At 36.6% G+C, this 22,936-nt stretch overlaps 1 protein-coding gene across 2 annotated transcripts in view; it reads left to right on the forward strand.

Moving 5' to 3' along the window:
* The window catches only part of PPM1L (protein phosphatase, Mg2+/Mn2+ dependent 1L), a 309,827-nt gene that overhangs the window by 10,725 nt on the left and 276,166 nt on the right, over positions 1-22,936 (forward strand). The gene's annotated exons all lie outside the window — the stretch shown is intronic.

Genomic DNA, 22,936 nt, shown 5'->3' on the forward strand with positions numbered 1-22,936 from the left:
CCACCGAAATCTCACCTTGTATTGTAATTTTCGTGTGTTGAGGGAGGGACCTAGTAGGAGGTGAAGAGGGGGTTGGGGGGATTAGATCATTAGATCTGGGGATTAGATCATTAGATCATTAGACCCCCTTGCTTTCTCATGATAGTGTTCTCAAGAGATCTGATGGTTTTATATGAGGCTTTTCCCCTCTTTGCACTTCTCATTCTCTCTCCTGCCACTCTGTGAAGAGGTGATTTCCACCATGATTGTAAGTTTCCTGAGGCCTCCCCAGTCATGTGGAACTGTGAGTCCATTAAGTCTCTTTTCTTTATAAATTACCCAGTCTCAGGTATTTCTTCATAGCAGCGTTAGAATGGACTAATACAAAATGATATTTTACTTCTGAAATAAAAGAAGCTACAAGCCTTGATCACTTGATTTCTCTGGAGTTTTTTTTTTCCCCTTCTCTTTCTCTGTTTCTTGAGAATAGGGCCTAATTTAATGGAACCTTAGCTGCTTCCAACTTTTCTGGAATTAAGGAGGGGCTTGATACTTGAGTCTGTTAAGATTGAGACTTAACCTACTTTCTTCCATTCCTAGAAGACAAGAGAATTCCTGTCTGCCACTGGGCGTGAGGCTCCTGAAAGCAAGTGTGGGGCCATTGCATATCATAGTGCAAGATGTACACTGTACAGTGATAGTAGGTGGAGAGACATTATTTTCTAATGTGTGCAGAACTGTCTGCTCCCCAAGCTAGACATCTGTGGGTCTACAATAACTTGGAAACTTTTCTAGTTTGTACAGAAGCTAAAGGCACCATAGCAGTAGGCTGTATTTCTGAGACTCACAGACTTTTTACCATACCATTAGTGCCCTCCATGTCCTGCTCTTGTATGAGCAGTTAACCAGATCATGATCTTTGTGTCTTAGTTTCTTTTTCTTTTCTTTTCTTTTTCTTTCTTTCTTTTTTTTTTTTTTTTTTTTTTTTTGGTCTAGGGTCTCACTCTGTCACCCAGGCTGGAGTGTAGTGGCACCATTTCGGTTCACTGCAAACTCCACCTCCCAGGCTCAAGTGATCCTCCCACCTCAGCCTCCCAAGTAGCTGGGACTACAGGTGTGTGCCACCATGCTTGGCTGATTTTTTGTATTTTTGGTAGAGATGAGGTTTTGCCATGTTACCGAGGCTGATCTTGAACTCCTGAGCTCAGATGATCCACTCGCCTTGGCCTCCCAAAGTGCTGGGATTACAGGTGTGAGCCACTGCACCCAGCCTGTGTGTCTTAGTTTCTAAATCAAAGACCAGTTGTCTATTGCATGTCAGTAAACCTTGTGACTTCTCTGGAGTAGTGAACTCTTATTTGCATTTGCTTTTCAACATTAATATTGCAAATTTTGGTCATTATAAATATGAGTGGTGATTTAATGCCCTATAGCAGTAAATCTTAAATATTTCAAATTGTATTTTTAAGAAGAGGGTTTATATTCAGCACTACTCTTGAACAGCAAAGTTTTTAATCTAAAATATGGCATAAAAATTTATTCTCTTAGTTATGAGATTGCAATAGGGCAGAAACTGTTTTATTCTGATAAGTGTATACAATTTCTTTTTAATGTAGTAAGTGCTTTCATTTATCGTTTTTAATTAAATGAATTAATTTTCAGTTAAATTAGTCACTGGATATTTTCTGGCCAAATAAGTCTCTTAATGACACTGTCAGGATTTTATGGAAATTGAGACATAGTAGGATCTTTGATCAGAGTGTTTATCTTTTTGCTCCATAGATAATGAAGTGCATTTTCTATAACAGCTGGTTTACGTAGTTATATGATAGATATGTTCCAGAGTTTGAGATTAAGAAGTTTTTACTTCTGTTTTATTTTAGCACTTACATGTTTTTCTAAATTTGTCTTTCTAAGTTTTCTCTCTAGATAGGTCTGGCAGGGATTTTTGAATTGTCATGTAATCCAAATATAGTGCCTAAGGCTTCACAGCTACATGAAATATCTATTTTTAAAGACTTTCATCAAGGAGATTCCACATTTTCCCTGGAGAATTTTTTTCACTGTAATCCTTTCTCTTAAGAAATTCATCTCTATATGTGAACTAGGTCCCTCTGGTTTAAGACTATTTCTTCTAGTCTGGCTTCACCAGAGAGAGATAAATAAAGATTAAGTTGTTACCATTTTAAAACTGGTAAAACTATGATATTAATAATTTTTTATCTTCCCCTCAAATTAAATATTAACATTAAATTTATGTGAGAAGTACTCATCTCAAAAAAAGGGAAATTCAATGTAATTTCTACCAAAGACAGAATAGTTTCTAGGTAATCAGTAGTGGCTTCTGTTTGTAAAGAGCTAGTCTGGCAATAAGGAAATGTCCTCTTACAGATCGGTTAGTTTTGTCTATCATAAGTCTCTGTTGTCAGAGACTTATGCTACAGGTGGAGTGGGTTCTAGCTGGCCACCTAGATGGTACATTATTGGGAAGTTTTTGGTTGCAAGTAACAGAAACTCAAGTAGAAGCAGATTAAGCACTGGAGACAGTTATTATTTCACATAACAAAAAGGCCCAAAAGAGGCTTTTGATCTAGCAGCTCAATGACTTCAAGGCTCTAGTTCAGTGTCTCAGAAATTCTCTTCAGTTTTCCCTCATGGTTGCAAGATGTGATACTCTGAACTGCTGCAGTTGTCTTTGTATAACTACATCCAGAGACATGAGCAGGAAATTATACCTGTCTCGTTCTTCTTTAAGCTTCAGGAAACCTCTCTAGAAAGTACTCTTCATATCTTATAGGCCATAGTTGTATCACATGTTCATGCCTAAACCAATGACTTGGTCATGGGAATGTGATCAGCGTGATTAGTCTTGACCCATCATAATTCATTCTGGATCTGACGGGGAGCCCAGCCTCTGGAGGACATGACAACTTAGAAAGGTGAACGAAACTAGAATTGTATTAGCTAGGAAGAAGGAGAAGTGGAAATGGTTGTTGGGTGAGCCGCACTGGTGGGAAGGGGGTTTAGAGAATGTTGCTTGTTCTGCATGTTAGCAACCTCATTGGAGAATGTTGCTGTAAAGTGTATAACACTGATGTGGGGGAAAATAAACTTTAGAGGACTTCAGAAAAGAGTAAGCCTTCTTATTTTTGGATTGCCTTAGGGATGGTTTTATTTTGGAGCTGAGACATAAATTTGGTATTTTAGGGTCCCATCAAGTCTTAAAAAACTACTAGTAGGTATTAGGTTGGTGCAAAAGTAATTGCAGTTTTTGCCATTAGTTTTCTAACTCAGGTTTTTTCTCTGCTGTGTGAACTAGTGATCAGGAGGGGTCTGAGTGTTTGGAGAACGACAAGGTGGGTTTTTTATTTTTTCTAATATATAACTGTGTATTCACTATAGTTAGTGCTGCTGATGAATGTGGAAATATTATAGTAGTTCTTCTGTTGGCTGTCCATTTTTACTTCACTATCTCCTGTTTTAGACAATGAATTTGTTGGTCAAATTCAGTAGGATTTTTGTTCTTTAATTATTAGATATTGTATTATTTTGTTTTAAAATATTCGAGTCTACTCCAGGCCAAAGAGGGGATTCCTGGGAGGGTAGGACTTTTTGTACCCATTTCGGAGGGGACAACCTTACAGTGGTCTAGGCTACAGTGAGAGAAGAGTGTAAAAGACTTTTCGGTAGGCCAAATGAGTGCACTTGGAGTAAATTCTGTGTATGAGGATGAAGTACTCATCCTTCTGCGGCTACTATAAACTGATTACAGTGAGGCCATCTTTTCATTATGTTTTCTGGTGTGATTATTGTCAATTTATAAAAATGCTTACTGACTCAACTTCCTATTTAGCTTTAGTAGCATTTCTGGTGATTCATTCTCTCTCTACTTTCTTTTCTTTTCTTTCTTTTTTCTTTTTTTAAAGATATGCCGTCATATTGACTACAGATAATATAATTTTGTCTCCTACTTTCTAGATGTACTTTTTTGTTTTTGTTTTCTCCCTCATTTCATTAACCAGAACTCAAAGAACAATGTTTTTTGATACTGATGATAGTGGATGTTATCATGTTCCTGTGTTTGAGATTATTTAAAAAATTTGAGATAAAGGGAACGTAAAAATGCCTTCAGTTTATGGATAATGGGGTAAATTTTCTTTACTGATGTAATGAAAGATGAAAACCAGTAGAAAGTAGGGCCAAAGAAGAAAGGATATTTAAAGTATAATAATATAGAGAATTAATAATCACAGAGTGGACTAGAACTTATGTAGATGTAATGGTAAAAACCAGCATGCATTGATTACATAACAGGAAGAACAGATACTGTAGTTTTTTCTTTGGAGAAAAGTATCATCATTAGATCCATCTGAAGGAAATGACCTAGAAAGCATTAGTCTAAACAATAGGCAGAATATCTGACTGCACAGAATAACGATTCTGCAGGTTGAAACACCTAATGAGATATGCTTAGGAATCCTGCCCTCTGGTTTCAGAAAAGTGGGAGCTCTGGAGCCATCTTGCCCTGGCACTTCTGCTGATTTTGGTGAAGGTCATCCTTATTTTTTCTAGGATTTCCTGTGCATAAGATCCTTGCCCTACTTTCTATTACCTGTCCTGTAAAGAAGCAGTGGCTGCTTGCAGAGGAGTCTCATACTGAGTGAGGTTAGGTCCTGAGTTGGTATAAAAGACAAAGTCCTATCTAGTCAAAATCTCTCTTGAAAGATCCCTCAAATTGCCCATAAAGAACAGTGTACACGATTTTGCACATCTTACTGTATAGAGTAATATGTGATTATAAATGTGTAATACCCAAAGTTAAAATTTATTCTGAAGAATAAAGTATATGCATGTAAAATACATTTTATAGTGTTTTAAATGATATAGAAGAGTATTTTGCATTTGTATAAATTGTGAATGGTACCATTTCACTACACCTTCTATAAAATAATAGAATAAGTAATTAAATAATACTTTGAGATTTTCAGGCAACTTTCAGGAACTCTTCTTTTCTTTTTTTTGAGACAGGTCTCACTCTGTCACCCAGGCTGGAGTGCAGTGGCGAGATCTCGGCTCACTGCAGTCTCTGCCTCCCAGACTCAGGTGATCCTCCCATCACAGTCTCCTGACACACAACTACACCTGGCTTATTTATTTATTTATTTATTTATTTATTTATTTATTTATTTTGTAGAAATGGGGTTTCACCATGTTGTCCAGGCTGGTCTTGAACTCCTGAGCTCAAGCAGTCTGCCCTCCTTGGCCTCTCAAAGTATGGGGGATTATGGTCACGAGCCACCAAGCCCGGATTTTTTTTTTTTTCAAAGAACAGCATATTAAATATTTCTGTGCGTGATCAGTTGGAGGAAATTTAGCCTCTTAAAGTTTTAAAGATACAAAGCAGAAAAAACATGTGACTTTTGAGTTGGGAGTAAGATTAATTCATTCTGATTATATTTTGATAGTCAGTTTTAGGAAGATAATTGTAATGCCATATTGAATGCTTTATTTTTAATCTAAGTGCCAGCCATAGCTTTGACACCAGATGGGAATATAGAGATGGGCACTCAGCCTGGTAATTTATATTCTAAATACATGGAGAAAGTTTATATCTGCTTTTTTTTTTTTTTTTCTTCTCCATGGCTTGAAACCTTGGAGGATTTTATTCTCTAATGATTTGAGAAGAGAGACCAATCCCCAGTTGGGGATTCTGACCTTTTCCCTACTTTTCTGGAACTCTTCTGAGCATCTGATATGGTACCTTCAGGCCTGACCTGTTTTTATAAATGCCTGGGCCAGGATTTGTCTAAGAGTGAGACTCACAAAGCAGCAAATAATTTTTGGAAAGGAAGCTCATATTTTTAACATGTAGGGAGACCTGAGTGTCTGCTGCTGTAGAAGTCATGGGGTAAAGAACTGGGATCTCGACAGTGGTCAGAGAAACTCTCTATACCTTCATACTAGGGCCACAGGGCCTGCTCTGATTCATGGAGCTACACAGAGACAGAAATTGTTTATCCCCAAAGGATTATGTAATGCAAACAGATTTAGACATGAAACAGTACAGGCAGGCTCATACTTGGGAAACGTTTCTTAAAAGGGAATTCTGTGGAGAAAAAGACAGCTAGTTTTTACTTTCCTCTCAAAAATAGGATGACAATGGGAGTGCTTGGCTGGTGTTCCTCCTTTACCAAAAAGAGGTCCTCACTCCTTAGCCTCCATGGTGGCTTTATGATATAGGGATAAGGTCATCTAATACATAGTTCATATTCAAATTTTGCCAATTTATCTGGCTATTCTTTTAAAAATATCTTTACTGAAGTATGATACATATAATAAACTGTACATGCTTAATATATGCAATTTGATCACTGTTGTATATACCCATGAAACCATTGTTACAATTAAGATAGTGAACATATCCATCACCCTCAAAAGTTTCTTCATGCTCCTTGGTAATTCCTATCTTTTTTCATTCTCCTACCCTTCTCCTTCATCTCTAGGCAACCATTAATCTACTTTCTGTCACTATAGTTTGCATTTTGTAAAACTTTATATAAATAGAAATATGCAGTATGTAGTCTTTTTTTCTGGCCTTTTTTTTCTCAGCACAATTATTTGGAGATTCATCCATGTTGTTCCACTTATCAATATTTCATTCATTTTTATTACTGAATAGTATCCCATTGTATGGATATATATCAAAATTTGTTTGTTCATTCACTTACTGGACATTTGAGGAGTTTGAGTTTTTAGCTATGAACCTTCATGTACAAGCCTTTGTATGGACATATGCTTTCATTTCTCTTGGGTAAATACCTAGCAGAAGAATGGCTGGATTATGTGGTAGGTGTATGTTAACTTCTTAAGAAACTGCTCAACTGTTTTCCAAAATGGTTTTCCAGATGTTCCACATCCTCACTAATCTTTTTAATTTTAGCCATCGTAGAAGGTGTGAAGCAGTATCTCAATGTGGTTTTAGTTTGCATTTTCCTCATAACTAATGATGTTGAGCATATTTTCATGTATATTTTGGAAGATGCCCCTCTTTTGAAGAGATAGAGAGGAACAGTTATCAAATTGTGATTATCTTGTAAAATCTGACTTTTGTCCTTGCCCCTATAATATGAGTGAAAAGAGAGAAAAAAAGGCAAAAGGGAAAGGGGTGATTGGCCTGAGTCTCTCTTACTGCGAGGAAAGAGGCTGAGAAGTACAGCCTAGAAATAAGTGTGGAGAGACGTTGTGTGGGGTAACCAGGAAATCAGATGGAAACAAGGAGGGCAGAAAAGAAAGATTAGGGCCTGTGCCACTGCCGTCAGTGTGTATTTTCAGATTCTCCTGATTTCTTAAAGCCTTGTTTTCTTACATTCCAGGTTAAAAATCTGAAAGAGACTTCTCTTAGAAAAGTGCCGAGGGAAGCATGGACTATTTACACGGTGTCTGCTTTCTTCCTACTTACCTCATTTCCTTTTTCCATCTGATACTTTCTCGGACTTGAGTTTTTGGAGATCTCTAGGAGACTCATACTTGTCATATGTGAGCCTATTTTCAGCTCTCATCTTTGATTTTTTGTTGGATCTTACTTTCTTGACCACCTCTCTTCCAGAGACTCACCTCCTTGGTTTTAATGACACCACCTATGTTTCTCTGCTCCTTCTTTGACTTCTAGGAGGGCTTCACTTCCTTCATGAGCCTGGGTTTCAAGGAGGGCTGTGCTCAGTGTGTTGGTCTCATTTTGTTACTTTGCGTCAGAATCTTTGCAACTTCTATGGATTCAGCCATCCTTTCTGAGCACAGGACTCCCCTTCCTATCAATAGCCCACATCTTTACATGCTGACTTTACCATTTTCTTTCTGGATGTCACATTGATAACAACCTGCCTGAAACCAAATTTGCCTCTTTTGTCCCTAGATTAATTTCCTCTCCAGAGTTGTCTTTTCTTCTCATGGTGGTGCCTTCATTCTCTCAGTCCGCCACTCCTGAAGCTGCTGTGTCATCTTTTCCTTCTTCCTTCTTCATGCAAGTCTGTGAGCATTTCTATGCCTGTCACTCCTGTCTCCATCTTTATGGAGACATGCCATAAAGATGGTACTGCCACCATGCTAATTCAGGCTTTCAACACTTTACGCTAGGATTGTGACAGTGGCCTCCTCACTTGGCATCTCTCTTCTTCAATCCACTCAGTGATGTCTCTGATAGATCAATCTTCTATTAATAAACCAACTGGATTATATATTGTTTCTTTTTTTAAAAAAAACCTCTGATTTCCAGCAACCATGATTTATTTCTCTGAAATTTTGGATTCTCATAATAGTATCCCTGGCTCCTTTATCTGATTCAATCTTACCTTCTGTTGTTTGCCTATGCAAAAGTCTGCACTACAACAAAAATAGTCTCTATTGTTCACTGAATACCTGATGGATACACATGCCCGCTGCCGCTTTGTTAACACATAGCCATGGGGAAGAGGATGTCTTGTCCTTATTTCAAGGCTCCCCTCAATTTCCTGCTCTTCCATAAAATCTTGCTTGGTCATGTCAGCTCTCTCCTTTGAATTTATGATTTGTTATAGGCAATCAAACATTTTGTGTTGTTGTTTGTTTTTAATGTACTTTTCCTCTCCAACCAGGGTTCACCTTTCTTGAGTTTCACATGTCTATTGTGTTCCAGTGATAATGATACCTTGCAATAATTCTAAAAATAATGATGTCTAACAAATGAAAACGGAATACCAAGCTGTCTGATTGCATTTGCTGTCACTTATATCTGTGGGAAATCAAAGGGGTGTCTATAACATGTCAGGTACTTGTAGTGGTACCTCACAAAATCCTCATGGCGTTTGAGGCAGCGGTTGTTATCCCCATTTTACAGTTGGGGAAACTGAAGCTCAGACTACTGTGTGCCCAGGGTTACACAACGGCTAAATGGAAGAGCTGAGATTACAGTATTTCCCATGTCTGTCTGATTCCAAAAGCTATCCTGTTCTGGTCCCATGCTCTCCTTTGCTGTGTGCCAATAGGCCTGGTTTGTTAAGGCATTCATATAGGGGTTACACCATTAGCACTCAGTTTCTAGCATTGTAGATGATCTGTGGGAAATATTTCAAGGTTATGGGAATGGAATTAAGTTGAGGAGATAATTTATTTATACCGTTCACTCATATTTATTCTCTTTGTTTTTCTTATTACCCCTCACAGCTCCTGCAATGTATGGTCTATCCAAAAGCCCTTTAACTAATGACCAGGAAAAATATAGATTAAATATGCATATAGGATTCTGAAGGTCATCCTAGGCAAGTGGTTTTCATCATTTTGACAGGTAACTCTATTTCTGGTGTGAGGTAAGAGGTTTGAGAATTGGGGGCTGGCTCCTCAGAGGAAGCTAGGCAATACTCTCAGATTTAACTCAGCCTGCCATTGAAAAGGTGGTTCAATTATTTGGTTGGGAGTGTTATAGATTACAGTACATTACACATGCCTCAATTTTCAAACATAAGTGCAAGAACACATCCTCAAAAGTTCAGTCTATAGTTTCTCTTCCCCAAAGGATCATGCAAAATAAAATTAAACGTAGTATTTAGTGAATATCAAAAAGTGGGGAAGTGTAAATGAACCATATCAACTTCCTAGGGGGCAGAAACAGTGATTTATAGACTTGAGATTTAGAACTCAAACATTCTTGGTTTGTACTCAAGGAAGACCATCATTAGGCAAGTTGCATGGCAGAACAGAAAAGAGCTTACTAATAGTGTGGGAATACCTTAGAAAGAAATAAAAATTATCACCTTTATCTGATTTTACCTGATTTCATCTCTCTCTCGCTTTATATATATGTATATATTTGTTTCTTCTACATTAACTATTAAGTTAAAGGAATGACAGTTTAGAAAATGTTGATTATGAGGAAATAGTAGAATTCTCATGTACAAAATGCACATTTTCTACTTTGGGGAGCTTTATGAATCATATTGAAAATGAGAGTAACTCAGTTCTTAACACCTAACACTAGCAGCTACCTCTTAGCTCTTCCAACCATGGGAAACAGAAGTTGCTTTGTGTGTGTGTGTGTGTGTATGTGTGTTTACTCATGCAGTTATTACTAATCACCATACTAGAGAAAGATGGTCTCATAGGATGAAAATATGATGTTCCCTTAAGGATTAGGTTAAACTTCCCTTGACAGTGTTGAATCTAAACTGAAAAACATTTTTGCCTTCCTTAAATTGAGGAGGAGTTATGGCTGTGAATATTTAGACTTTTATCATGCCTATGATTTTATGGTTTACTTACTGTATGTCCACTTTCAGAGATACTGTACTACCTTGGTGGCTTTTTTTTTTTTTTTTTCCTGAGATGGAGTCTCACTCTGTCACCCAGGCTATAGTTCAGTGGCATGATCTCGGCTCACTGCAACCTCTACCTCTGTGTTCAAACGATTCTCCTGCGTCAGCCTCCTGAGTAACTGGGACTACAGACGCACGCCACCATGCTCAGATAATTTTTGTATTTTTAGTAGAGACAGGGTTTCACCATGTCGGTCAGGCTGGTCTTGAACTTCTGACCTCATGATCCACCCACCTTTGCCTCCCAAAGTGCTGATATTACAGGCGTGAGCCACCATGCCCAGCCCTTGGTGGCTTTTATAGAGTGGATACCCTATAAATGTTTGTCAGATTAATCTCATCATGGAATCAGAGAAGATTAATACTATGAAGGGTCTTTGTTAACCTTTCCATTTTTTCTAGTATGAAAGTTTAAGCTAAATAATTTCTGCTGGGCATGGTGGCTCATGCCTGTAACCGTAGCACTTTGGAAGGCCAAAGTGGGAAGATTGCTTGAAGCCAGGAGTTCAAGACCAGCCTGAGCATCAGAGTGAGACCTCATCCCTACAAAAAATTAAATATAGGCATGGTGGTGCACACCTGTAGTCCCAGCTACTTGTGAGGATGATGCTGAGGTTGCTTGAGCCCAGGAGTTCGATGTTGCAGTGAGCCATGATGACACCACTGCACTCCAGCCTGGGTGATAGAGCAAGACCTTATCTAGGTAAAAAAATTAAATACATATTTTTTGATATGTGCTCTTTTTTAATTGTGGTAAAAATCATGTAACAAAATTTATCACTATAACCATTTTTAAGTGTGCAGTTCAGTAGTGTTATATATGTTCACATTGTTATGCAATAGCTATCTAGAAGTTTTTTATCTTGGAGAACTGCAACTCTCTACCTGTTAAACAACTCCCCATTTCTTCCTACCTGTAGCCCCCTGATAATCATTATTCTAGTTTCTGATTTTGTGAATTTGACTACCACTGCATATAAGTGGAATCATTCAGTATCTGTCTTTTTTGTGACTGGATTATTTCACTTGGTATAATATCCTAAAGATTCATCTATCTTGTAACATGTGACAGGATTTCTTTCGTTTTTAAGGCCAAATAATATTCCATTGTGTGTATATATCACATTTTGTTTATCCATTCATTCATTGATTGATATTTGAGTTGCTTATACTTCTTGGCTATTGTGAATAGTACTAGGAAAGTGGGTGTGCAAATATGTATTTGAGATACTACTTTCAATTCTTTTGGATATATATATTTATACCTAGAAGTAGGATTGCTGGATCATGTGGTAGTTCTATTTTTAATTTTGAGAAACTGCCATGCTGTTTTCCATAGTAGTTGTACCATTTTACACTCCTGCCAACAGTGCACAAAGGTTCCAGTTTCTCAACATCCTTGGCAATACTTGATATTTTATAATTTTCTGAGAGCAGCCATTTTTTAATGGCTGTGATAGCTCATTGTGGTTTTCATTCGCATTTTCTCTAATGATTTGTGCAGCTGAACATTTTTATCTGCTTGTTAACCATCATTTTATATGCTTATTGGCTTTCTGTATGTCATCTTTGGAGAAATATTATTTAAGTTTTTTGCCCATTTTAAAATAATTTTTTTTCACTGTTGAGTGGTAGTTCTTTATGTAGTCTGGATATTAATCTCTTATAAGATAGATTATTTGCTAATACTTTCTCGTATATTTCTAATATATTTTTGTAACTTTTTATATTGATATAATTTCAAACTTACAAGAAAGTTGCAAGACTAGTACAAGGAACTCCTGTGTACCCTTTGTTCAAAGTCCTCATTGTTTTTTTTAAGCAGCATCTGGGTACTTGACATTATGTTGAGCCAATCTAAACACACTGAATTACTTGCGGCTGTGGAAGAGATAAAAATACAAATGTGGTCCCTGTCTGAATATGCAAAACAAATAGGAATGTTCATGAAGCAACAAGTACAGATGAGATTAAGATAGAATAACTTGAATTGTTAGAACTGGAGACCTGTCCCAGTGGTTCTCAACATGGGTTCATTTGCCCTCACAAGGGGATTTTTGATAATGTTTCAAGACATATGGGTTGTCACAGCTGTGGAGAGCATGGGGGAAAGTTGTCCTACTGGTGTCCAATGTGTAGAGGCCAGAAATGCTACTAAATATCCTACAGTACACAGGACAGCCCTATGCAACCCAGGAAAAGCAGTATTTCGCAGAAAACCTATCTTGAGAATTTTAAAGACTTTGAGCCCAGAAGCTCTCTCAAACTCATTCTAAGTGCTTGGTGAAAACTGTGGTTGGTAAAGAATATGGTACGAAAAACTATTTCTTTTTTTACCTTTTTATGCATAATCCATAATAAGAGGACTCAGTTTACTGTAGAAAACCTACAGTAAACAGTCTAAAAATGCTTTGTTTTCCCTGGTTTTATTTTGTGTTATAGTCATTGATAGTTAATGTATTCCTGTTATTACATATTCTTTTTTTTTTTTGCTGCTTTCTGCTGTAAAAAAAAAAACCCTATGTAAACGCTGAAAAAAGCAAATGTCATTAGACAAAGATCTTGAAGCACAGAGAGAAAGAGGTGGTGTTGGGAGAATGTGACTTAAATGGCTTCCTTTCAATTCTCAGTTTACTGTGGAGAAGCTAGGTGTCAGTTCTGCTTTATCACTGACTCCAGAAGGCAGAGAAGGGGATAGAAATAGTATGGGCATTGAAATCCTGTATATCTGGATTTGAATCAAGGCCCATCCGTTACTAGCTGTCTGAATTTGAGCAAGTGACTTCTACACTCTGAACTTAGTGTCTTCTTCTTTGCTAGGGGGATAATATCTGCTTCACTGAGTGGTGAGGGGCAGTGGAGTGCAGTGGTTAATGATGTGGACTCCCATACCTAATTGCCTGGCTTCTAACCTTCACTCTGCTACTTTTTTTTTTTTTTTTTGAGACAGGGTCTTGTTCTGTTGCCCAGGCTTGAGTGCAGTGGCGCGATCTCGACTCACTGCAACCTCCGCCTCCCGGGTTCAAGCGATTCTCCTGCCTCTGCCTCCCTAGTAGCTGCGATTACAGGTACCCGTCATTATGCCCTGATAATTTTTGTATTTTTTTTTTTAGTAGAGATGGAGTTTCACCATGTTGACCAGGTTGGTCTCGAACTCCTGACCTCAGGTGATCCGCCCGTCTGGGCCTCCCAAAGTGCTGGGATTACAGGCGTGATCCACTGCGCCCGGCCTCTGTTACCTTTTAGTTACATGCCCTTTGGCAAATTTTTCAAGTTTTCTAGGCCTGAGTTTCTTCATCTGAAAAAATGAGAATGATATTTTTAGTATATACCTCCCAGAACTGTTAAGACATTAAATGAATTCATACGTGTAAAGTACTTAAAGTGGTGCTTGGCACATAGTAGGCACTCATAAATGTTAGTTTTTTTTTTTTTTTTTTTTTTTTGATACTGGGTCTCATTCCTGCATTGCCCAGGCTGTGGTACAGAGGCATGATCACTGCCCACTGCAGCCTCAAACTCCTGGGCAAGTGATCCTTCCACCTCAGCCTCCTGAGTAGCTGGGACTACAAGCACATGCCACCATGCCTGGCTAAAGCTATTTTTAGGATTAATTTGAGACAAAGGATGTAAGGAGCCCCTCAGCATCTAGCAAATAGAAAGTGCTTGATAAATGATCTATAGGTATTTACATTTTAGTAGCAGATAGTTTGTTATAATATAATGCCATTATAACAAAATTTCATCAGCCCCTGAAAAATTAGTGGGAACCGGTCTTAAGAAGTCTTTAGAATGCAAAAAGGAAAGTGGTCATTCTTTCACTTCCTACTTGTACCTGGCAAAGACTCCATTGGATCCGTATTCAGAAATGTGCTTAAGGAATTACAGGCCCAGCCAGACTTCTGTGGAATTATAAAAGGCTACTAAACAGCTGCTTGAGTGCATGGAGTGGTGAGGAAGGGAAATAGCTATTACTCTAGTTCAGCTTTCATGACAGTACCCTTGTTGATGAGAAAGTGGAGCAGAAGTAAAGAATAGCATGGAGTTTGATTCCTTTTGAACTCTATTCATCCGCAGGATGTGGGTGTGTCAAGGTGGAAGAATGTGCCTTTCTTTCCTACTGGATAGCATAGGAGATTTAGACTCAATAGTTTATGGTGGGACTGACCATCAGGTTGTACCAGTTCCTGTCAGGCAGATGTTGGCTAGTAGACAGACATATTTTTAGGAAACACATTGTTCAGTTCTGTTTTGAAATATAAGGATATATTATTTTGTTTTAAGATAAAATGTATGTAAAAGGTTTAGTATAGTGCCTGGCATTGCGGTGCTTTAAGAGTTAGCTGTCATCATCATTGTTCTCTTTAACTTGATGTTTTATTTTAGTGAAGAAACTAATGAAGTCTTTACTCTTCATTTAGCAACTCTGTTTCCCTTTTATTTATTTTTTACTTTCTATGGAAGTACACATATTTACAGGTATACATTGGTATTCTCTAACTTAATGAATTTTCACCAATGGAACATTACCAGTAGTACCCCAGAAAGCCACTCATGTTCTACTGTGGTCAGTATCCCTTCTTTTTTAGGAAAAGAATGGTTTTTCTTTTTGTGATAGAGCCACTCATGGCTTTTTGTAAACTCTTAATAGCTATGGGTGACAGATGTAGCTTAGGGATGACCTTATTATATGCTTTTATTTTCTTTGGCTTTAAAAGCATGTCTCCTGGAAAGGGATTTCAGTCCTGCAGATTGTTACATTTAGACATGGATAGACTGAGTGATCTTGTAGATCTCCCTCTCCAAATAGGTGAGGTGTTCTTTGCTTTTATTTGTATATACTATAGAAGTCCATGGAAACCAAAAAGTTGTCCACTGTATTAAAAGAAAAGGAAAATGGCCCAGCTGCACAGACCTCTTAAATGTCCCCTCTAAAAGCATTTCACATTCAAAAGAGCTCAGGGCACATGAAAGAAATCCTGTGGTGGAGGAAGGCTGCACAATGCTGGGTGCACTCATTTCCCACAATAGGATGAGATGATTAGGCTGAAGGACCCGCAATTTCTAGAAGTAATGGACTACAGTGTGTTTACCCTGCTTTTGTCTGCACATATTTAGAAAACCAGTGGTGTTTTTTCAGAAGGCAACTTCTCAGAGGAAGCCTAAAAATATGGGGGTTGAGCTTAGGCCCTTTATATATCTTCTTTTTGAAACCAAAGTGCAGAACACGTTCATTCTGAAACACCCTGGACATGAGCTGTACCTATGTGTCTTGTTTAACTTCCTGTGCCCAGCAATGGCTCTGCTAAAATATTGTATATGTATTTAAGAATGTCATTACTCACTTTTGGCCAGTGTTTTGTTCCTTAAGATTTATTTACTTGGTTTTTTTAAAAAATTGAGATATAATTTACATACATAAAATTCACCCCTTGAAAGTGTACGACTCGCTGGTTTTTAATATAGTCATAAGGCTGTATGGCCGTCACCACTGTCTACTTCTAGAGCATTCTCTTCACTCCAAGAAGAAACCCTGTGTCTGTTAGCAGTCACTCTCCCTATTCTGTTTGTCTTGTTTTGCCAAATAAATGTTGTCATGATTGTCTCTATTACATAGAAACCTGTCTTCCGCTGAGTGTCATGACAGTTGTTTGACCTTTTGTGTATAGGTTTGTCATGTTCACCTTCTGTTCTGAGGTTGATGGGGAGTTGCAGTTTTCAGCACTACCACCAATACCATGTTGACTAAAATTGTTATAGGACATAAAATGACAGTGTGTTACTCACAGTCACTTATGAAAGTTTCAGTGCTTATGAACAACAGAAAACTGAGCATTGTGCAGATTTCTGACTATGTGACAAAGTTGGCCTGTGCTTTAAATGTTTTTTTTTTTTTTTTTTTTTTTTTTTTTTGAGACGGAGTCTCGCTCTGTCGCCCAGGCTGGAGTGCAGTGGCGCGATCTCGTCTCACTGCAAGCTCCACCTCCCGGGTTCACGCCATTCTCCCGCCTCAGCCTCCGAGTAGCTGGGACTACAGGCGCCCGCCACCACGCCCGGCTAGTTTTTTTTTTGTATTTTTAGTAGAGACGGGGTTTCACCATGTTAGCCAGGATGGTCTCGATCTCCTGACCTCGTGATCCACCCGCCTCGGCCTCCCAAAGTGCTGGGATTACAGGCTTGAGCCACCGCGCCCGGCCTGCTTTAAATGTTTAATGAATAGAGAAGTAAATTCTTCTGGGCTATGTGGAAAGGTTTAGATTTATTTGTTTCTTACACTAATTAGTTTTTTGAAAAAAAATGCATAAAATGTGTTCATACTTAACTTATTTCTGAAGGACTGGAATTGGTTGTTCCTAAACTAACATGATTGACTTTCTTAAAAAACCTCATTTATAATTTAAAACTATTTTGAATCTTTGTTTTTATTATTGCAAAGTGATATATGCTAGCTGAAAAATTTTTTTGAATGCATAGAGCTTAGAAATGTTGTCAAGTAAAAAAAAAAAAGAGTTATTTGTCATCCTTTAACTTTATAGGGTTTATGTTTCAGATTTTTTAAAAATGCCTAACTCTATAACCTACTTAATTCTTTACTCAGTTTTTAAATACTTCAGAAATGCTTGTTTATTGAACTGTGTTATTCTTTATTTTAAGACTGTTTGAAGTTGATGAAAAGCTTTAAAATTTTTGCCTTTCAAAGTGGTGATTGCTAAGAAAAACTCCCAGTGATCTTTCTTAAAAATTACTTCACCCTCTTCATGGACCAGTGGAACTTCTGAGCGACTATAGAAATGTCCATGCTTCAAGACCTGGATCTGTTTATTATCAAAGAAGGCCACAATCCTTCAAAAGACTTCCTCCTTTGAGTGGCTTTTATAGAAAGGCTTCAGGACCCAGTGGCTTCCAAAGTCACATCTGCATCTTTTCAGGCAACGTTGTTTCATCATGATGATGCTGCCTCCTGCAATTATACTAGCACATTAAAAAAAATGATTCTCAGGAAAAGAATGACATTTATCATGTCCTATCGATAGAAATTAAATATTGGAGGTATCAAAATTCTGTGGTTTAAAGAAAAAAAATTCTAGGTTGACTTGATTCACTAGCAAAAGTAAGTAGTTACCATGTTCCCCGTCTGGGTGTTAAATGCCTCTCTATTTCTCTATTGAATCTCAGCTTTCTGCATTGTGTCCTGAGTTTCCCAAAGGCTCCTTGTAATTATGTAGGGATGCCTGACTTAGAACTATATTCTAAGGAATCAGGTATTGAACTAAAGAAATATCTGATAGTTAGAAGAGATGACTCTAGTAGTAAGATTTTTGAAGATACCAAAAAAGTGATTTTGAAGAGAATCCTATATTCATTTTAGGTTACAAGTATCTAAAAAGAATATAATGTATGTGAATTGTTACTTAAACATGTTAGATTTCACTATTGGCTGAACCTAATAATGGTTTTAACATCTTTGAAAGTTCTATGATGTTTTCATTCTTCTAGGTTAACTTGTATCTATTTAATAATTTTAATGTACTTCATAATGCTATACTTGCTTTTAAAAAAAGCATACCTATCTGTATTCACAGATATATACAGATACCTATATGTGTATATATTTTCACTGCATTTTTAAAATAGTTTAATACTGTTCTAATCTACCATACTGTTTCATTCACATATAGTATCATTTACTAGAGTTATGTGGTTTTTGGAATGTGACTTGATATTGATAGTGGACTGGAAAAGTTGTAAAGAGACAAGCAAATCATCTTCTACCATATGAATAGTTAATCAGGAATAAGAGTATCTTGCAGAAAACTAGAGCTTTAATGGATATTAGATAGCACTCACTGTTGAAAGAGAAAATGGAAAGAAAAAAAGCCACACAGTGTAAAATGAGGTCAGGTTACCCATACTCTGTTTTTGCAGTAAAACAGGGAAAAATTTATAGGCTTGAAAGTTTACCTTGTGCGTTCAACAATCTACAAAAGGCTGGACTTAATACTTATTAAATGTCTTTTTAAAAAATGGTTTTGTTTTTCTCTCCCTGCATGCTCTCTCACTCAAAGACGAACCCATTTCCTATGTAATCACTCTGTCAAACATTAATTTATCTCAACATTCCTTGTTATGCTCCATAAGCACTGAATTTTGTATAAATCAATGGTCAGTTGGTTAGTTGAAAGGAAAGTAGTTTTATCTGTCCCAGATAAACCTTACTTAAGGGAAGGTTGAAGGAGGGGAGGTTGAAGAAAAAGTGTACTGATCAACAAGCTAGGATTGGAAAGACAAAAGTGGTGATTGTTTGGGAAAGAGTATGTCAGGAAACTACTCTGACCAGTCTGTCTGCCTCTGTAGTTGTTCTGAGGGTGGCTGGAAAGTTTCTAAACCTTTGGCACACCCAGTAAATTGTTGCTCATATTTGAAGACTAGCGTTGGGAAGTATGTTTAGTTTTATCCAGTCCATTTTTTTCTTTATCTCCTTCAACAAGGATTTATACAGTGTTTGCTTACCCTGCTAGCCACTGTGCTAGGTGTTAAACACCTGTGGTTAGACTGTTAGAATTGTGCTTCACAGTCTAAGTATCCACATTTTTATAGAAAAGAATTTTAAAGTTCATTTCTTAGAACATTTTGAGTTTTCTATACATTTTTAAGTGTTGTATAAGAAATAATAAATTATTTTATTGTGTTAAAAAGAAAATAGTTTATTATTGAAAAAGAAAAATTGATCTTTAGTGCCATAAATCTGAAAGCAAAATGAAGGATGTATTACTTTTTATAACTTAAAATGCTCAAACTAAACATTTCAAACAGCATAAAAAATACTCAATTAAAAACTTAAATTATCTTCTACTCAGGATCTCTAAAACACCTCCCCAGAAGTAACTGTCATTATCCATTTTCTGTTGCATCTTTTGAGCAATATTTTAAGCATGTGCAAATATATCTGTGTGATTCTAGCTTCCTTTTCATATAAATAAAAGCATGTTATTAAACTCTTCTGCACTGTGGACTTTTTCACTTAATGTATTTAAGAGATGAACTTAGACACATCTGCGTTCCTTTTACTGGTTGCTCAGTATTCCATTGTATGAGTGAACCATTCATTATGTAACCATCCCTTGCTGATGTACATGTAAGTTTTCCCTTCGTTTTTGTTTGTTCCTTCATATTGTTCTTACAAGACAGTGGTGCACTGATCTTTTTTTTTTTTTTTTTACATATGTCTTTCCCACATGTATATATTTTTAGAAGTAAAATTGCTGGGTGAAAGAGCAAGTATAGTTCTAATTTTAATAGATATTGCCAAACTCCATTTGATAGATATTGCCAAATGGAGTTTGGCAAAAATCTAAAGGCGGTTAACCAATTTATACTTCTATTAGTGCTATGTGAGAGTTCTTAAATCCCACTTTCACTCCAGAGCACTGTATCTTTAAACTTTTTGATTTTTGCGAGTTGGATAAAGATGGAATATCATTTTACTCTGTCACTCTCTCTCTCTCTATGTGTGTATATATATATTTATTATTATTATTATTATTATTTTAAAGACACAATCTCACTCTGTTGCCCAGGCTGGAGTGCAGTTACACGATATTGGCTCACTGCAACCTCTGCCTCTCGAGTTCAAGCGATTCTTGTGCCTCAGCCTCCCAAGTAGCTGGGATTACAGGTGTGAGCTATGATGTCCAGTTACTTTTTGTATTTTTAGTAGAGACAGGGTTTTACCATGTTGGCCAGGCTGGTCTTGAACTCCTGACCTCAGGTTGTCCACCTGCCTCTGCCTCCCAAAGTGCTGGGATTACAGGCATGAGCCACTGCGCCTGGCCTAATTTTGTTTTTTAATTATGAGTAAAGTTGAACATCTTCTTATGGATTAAAAGCCATTTTTCCTTCCAACTTTTAGGTTCAGGGGGTACCTGTATAGGTTTGTTACATGGGTAAATTGCACGTCATAGGGGTTTGGTGTACAGATTATTCTATCACCCAGGTAATGAGCATAGTACCGAATAGGTAGTTGTTGAAATCCTCACCCTCCTCCTACCCTCCATCCTCAAGTAGACCCTGGTGTTTATTGTTACCTTCTTAGAGTCCATGTGTACTCAATGTTTAGCTCCCACTTATAAGTAAGAACATGCAGTATTTGGTTTTCTGTTTCTCTGTTAATTTGGTTAGGATAATGGCCTCTAGCTGGATTCATGTTGCTGCAAAGGACATGATTTTGTTGTGTGTTTTTTTTTTTTAATGACTGTATATTAGTCCATGGTTTATAGGTACCGCATTTTCTTTATCCTGTCCACCATTGAGGGGCATCTAAGTTGATTCCATGTCTTTGCTATTGTGAATAGTGCTGCAGTCGACACACACATGCATGTGTTTTTATGGTAGAACAATTTATATTCCTTTGGGTATATACCAAGTAATGGGATTACTGGGTCGAATGGGAGTACTATGTTAAGCTCTTTGAGAAATCTCCAAACTACTTTCCACAGTGGCTGAACTAATTTACATTTCCACCAGCAGTATATAAGAGTTCTCTTTTCTTCACAGCCTCACCAGCATCTGTTAATTTTTGACTTTTTAATAATCACCATTCTGACTGGTGTGAGATGGTATCTCATTGTGGTTTTGATTTGTATTTCTTTAATGAATAGTGATGTTGAGCACTTTTTGTATGTTTTTGGCTACATGTATGTGTTTTTTTGAAGTGTCTATTCGTGTTCTTTGCCCATTTTTTTAATGGGGTTGTTTTTTGCCTAATTCATTTAAGTTCCTCATAGATTCTGGATATCAGACCTTTGTTGGATGTGTCGTTTGCAAATATTTTCTCCCATCCCATAGGTTGTCTGTTTACTCTGTTGATAGTTTCTTTTGCTGTGCAGAAGCTCTTTAGTTTAATTAGGTCCCATTTGTCAATTTTTGTTTTGTTGCAATTGCTTTTGGAGTCTTTATCATGAAATCTTTGCCAGGACCTATGTCCAGAATGGTATTTCCTAGGTTTTCTTCAAGGGTTTTTATAGTTTTAGGTTTTACATTTAAGTCCTTAATCTATCTTGAGTTGATTTTTGTATATGGTGAAAGGAAGAACTCCAGTTTCAATCTTCTGCATAGAGCTAGGCAGTTATCTCAGCACTATTTATTGAACAGGGAGTCCTTTACTCATTGCTTGTGATTGTTGATGTTGTAAAAGATCAGATGGTTGTAGGGGTGTGACTTTATTTCTGGGTTCTCTATTCTGTTCCGCTGGTCTGTTTTTGAACCAGTACCATGCTGTTTTGGTTACTGTAGCCTTATAGAATAGTTTGAAGTCCAGTATTGTGATGCCTCTGGTTTTGTTCTTTTTGCTGAGGATTGCTTTGGCTATTGTGGGCTCTTCATTTTGGTTCCATACAATTTCAAAATAGTTTTTTCTATGTCTGTGAAAAACAATGTTGGTAGTTTAATGGGAATAGCATTGAATCTGTAAATTGCTTTGGGCAGCATCGCCATTTTAATGATATTGGTTCTTTCTATCCATGAGCATGGAATGTTTTTCCATTTGCTTGTGTCATCTCTGATTTCTTTCATCAGTGTTTTGTAATTCTCGTTGTAGAGATCTTTCACCTCCATGGTTAGATGTATTTCTAGGTATTTTATTCCTTTGGTAAAACCACTTGTTGGTATTTTCATTTTGTGAACTTTTGGTTTATGTCTTTTGCCCATTTTCCTATTGCATTGTTCTTTTTCTGATGAAATGTAAGAGTTCTTTCTATAGAAAGAACATTTGCCCTTTATTATATGTGCTACCAATATATTTTGTAGTTTGTTATTTGTATTTTGATTTATGGAATTTTTTTGTAGATTAAAACAAATCTTATGTCATCACATTTAGTTATTTTATTATTTTGGGATTTTGAATTTTACTTAGAAATAACTTTCACATTTAGAAGTGATAACGTTTATCTATTGTTTTTGTCTAGTATTTTAATGAATTCATTATTTTTATCTTTGATCAATTAGAAATGAGAAGTGAGTTATATAGCAATTTAGTTTTATTTTTCCAGCTTGCTAGAATAATCCATCTTTTCTCTGCTTTTTTGAAATGCAGTTTTATGTGTACTAAATTTTTACATATCTATTTCTGGACTTTTTTCTATTTTATTACTTTTCATGAAGCCAGTGTAAACAACCTGTTTTAATTACTATAACTTTGTAATATTTTAATATTTAGAATGTTCTGGGCTATTTTAATATACTTTATTTTTGTAAGTGACATTTAGAATCAACTTATCTGGTTGTAAACAATAACAGCAGCAAGATTCTGTTGGTATTATTGAGATTACATTACCTTTATCATTTAATTTAGATAAATTGATAATTTTATAATACCCAGGAATAGGATACTTCTTTAATTTATTAAAGATTTCTATTACGGATTTATTAAATTGTTAAAGTTCTTCATATAAATATTTTACGTTTGTTACTAGACTTATTATTGAGACTATTTTATTTTAGTTATGGTCTTAGAAATGGATCTTTTATGGCATAATGTTTTCTAATTGGTTGTTTTTACATACAAGAAAGTCACTATACAGAATTCTCTTATGGTTTATAATTGTTCTTCCAATGAT

The sequence above is a fragment of the Macaca thibetana genome, chromosome 2 (assembly GCF_024542745.1).
Source record: "Macaca thibetana thibetana isolate TM-01 chromosome 2, ASM2454274v1, whole genome shotgun sequence".
In the NCBI taxonomy this organism is placed as follows: domain Eukaryota; kingdom Metazoa; phylum Chordata; class Mammalia; order Primates; family Cercopithecidae; genus Macaca; species Macaca thibetana.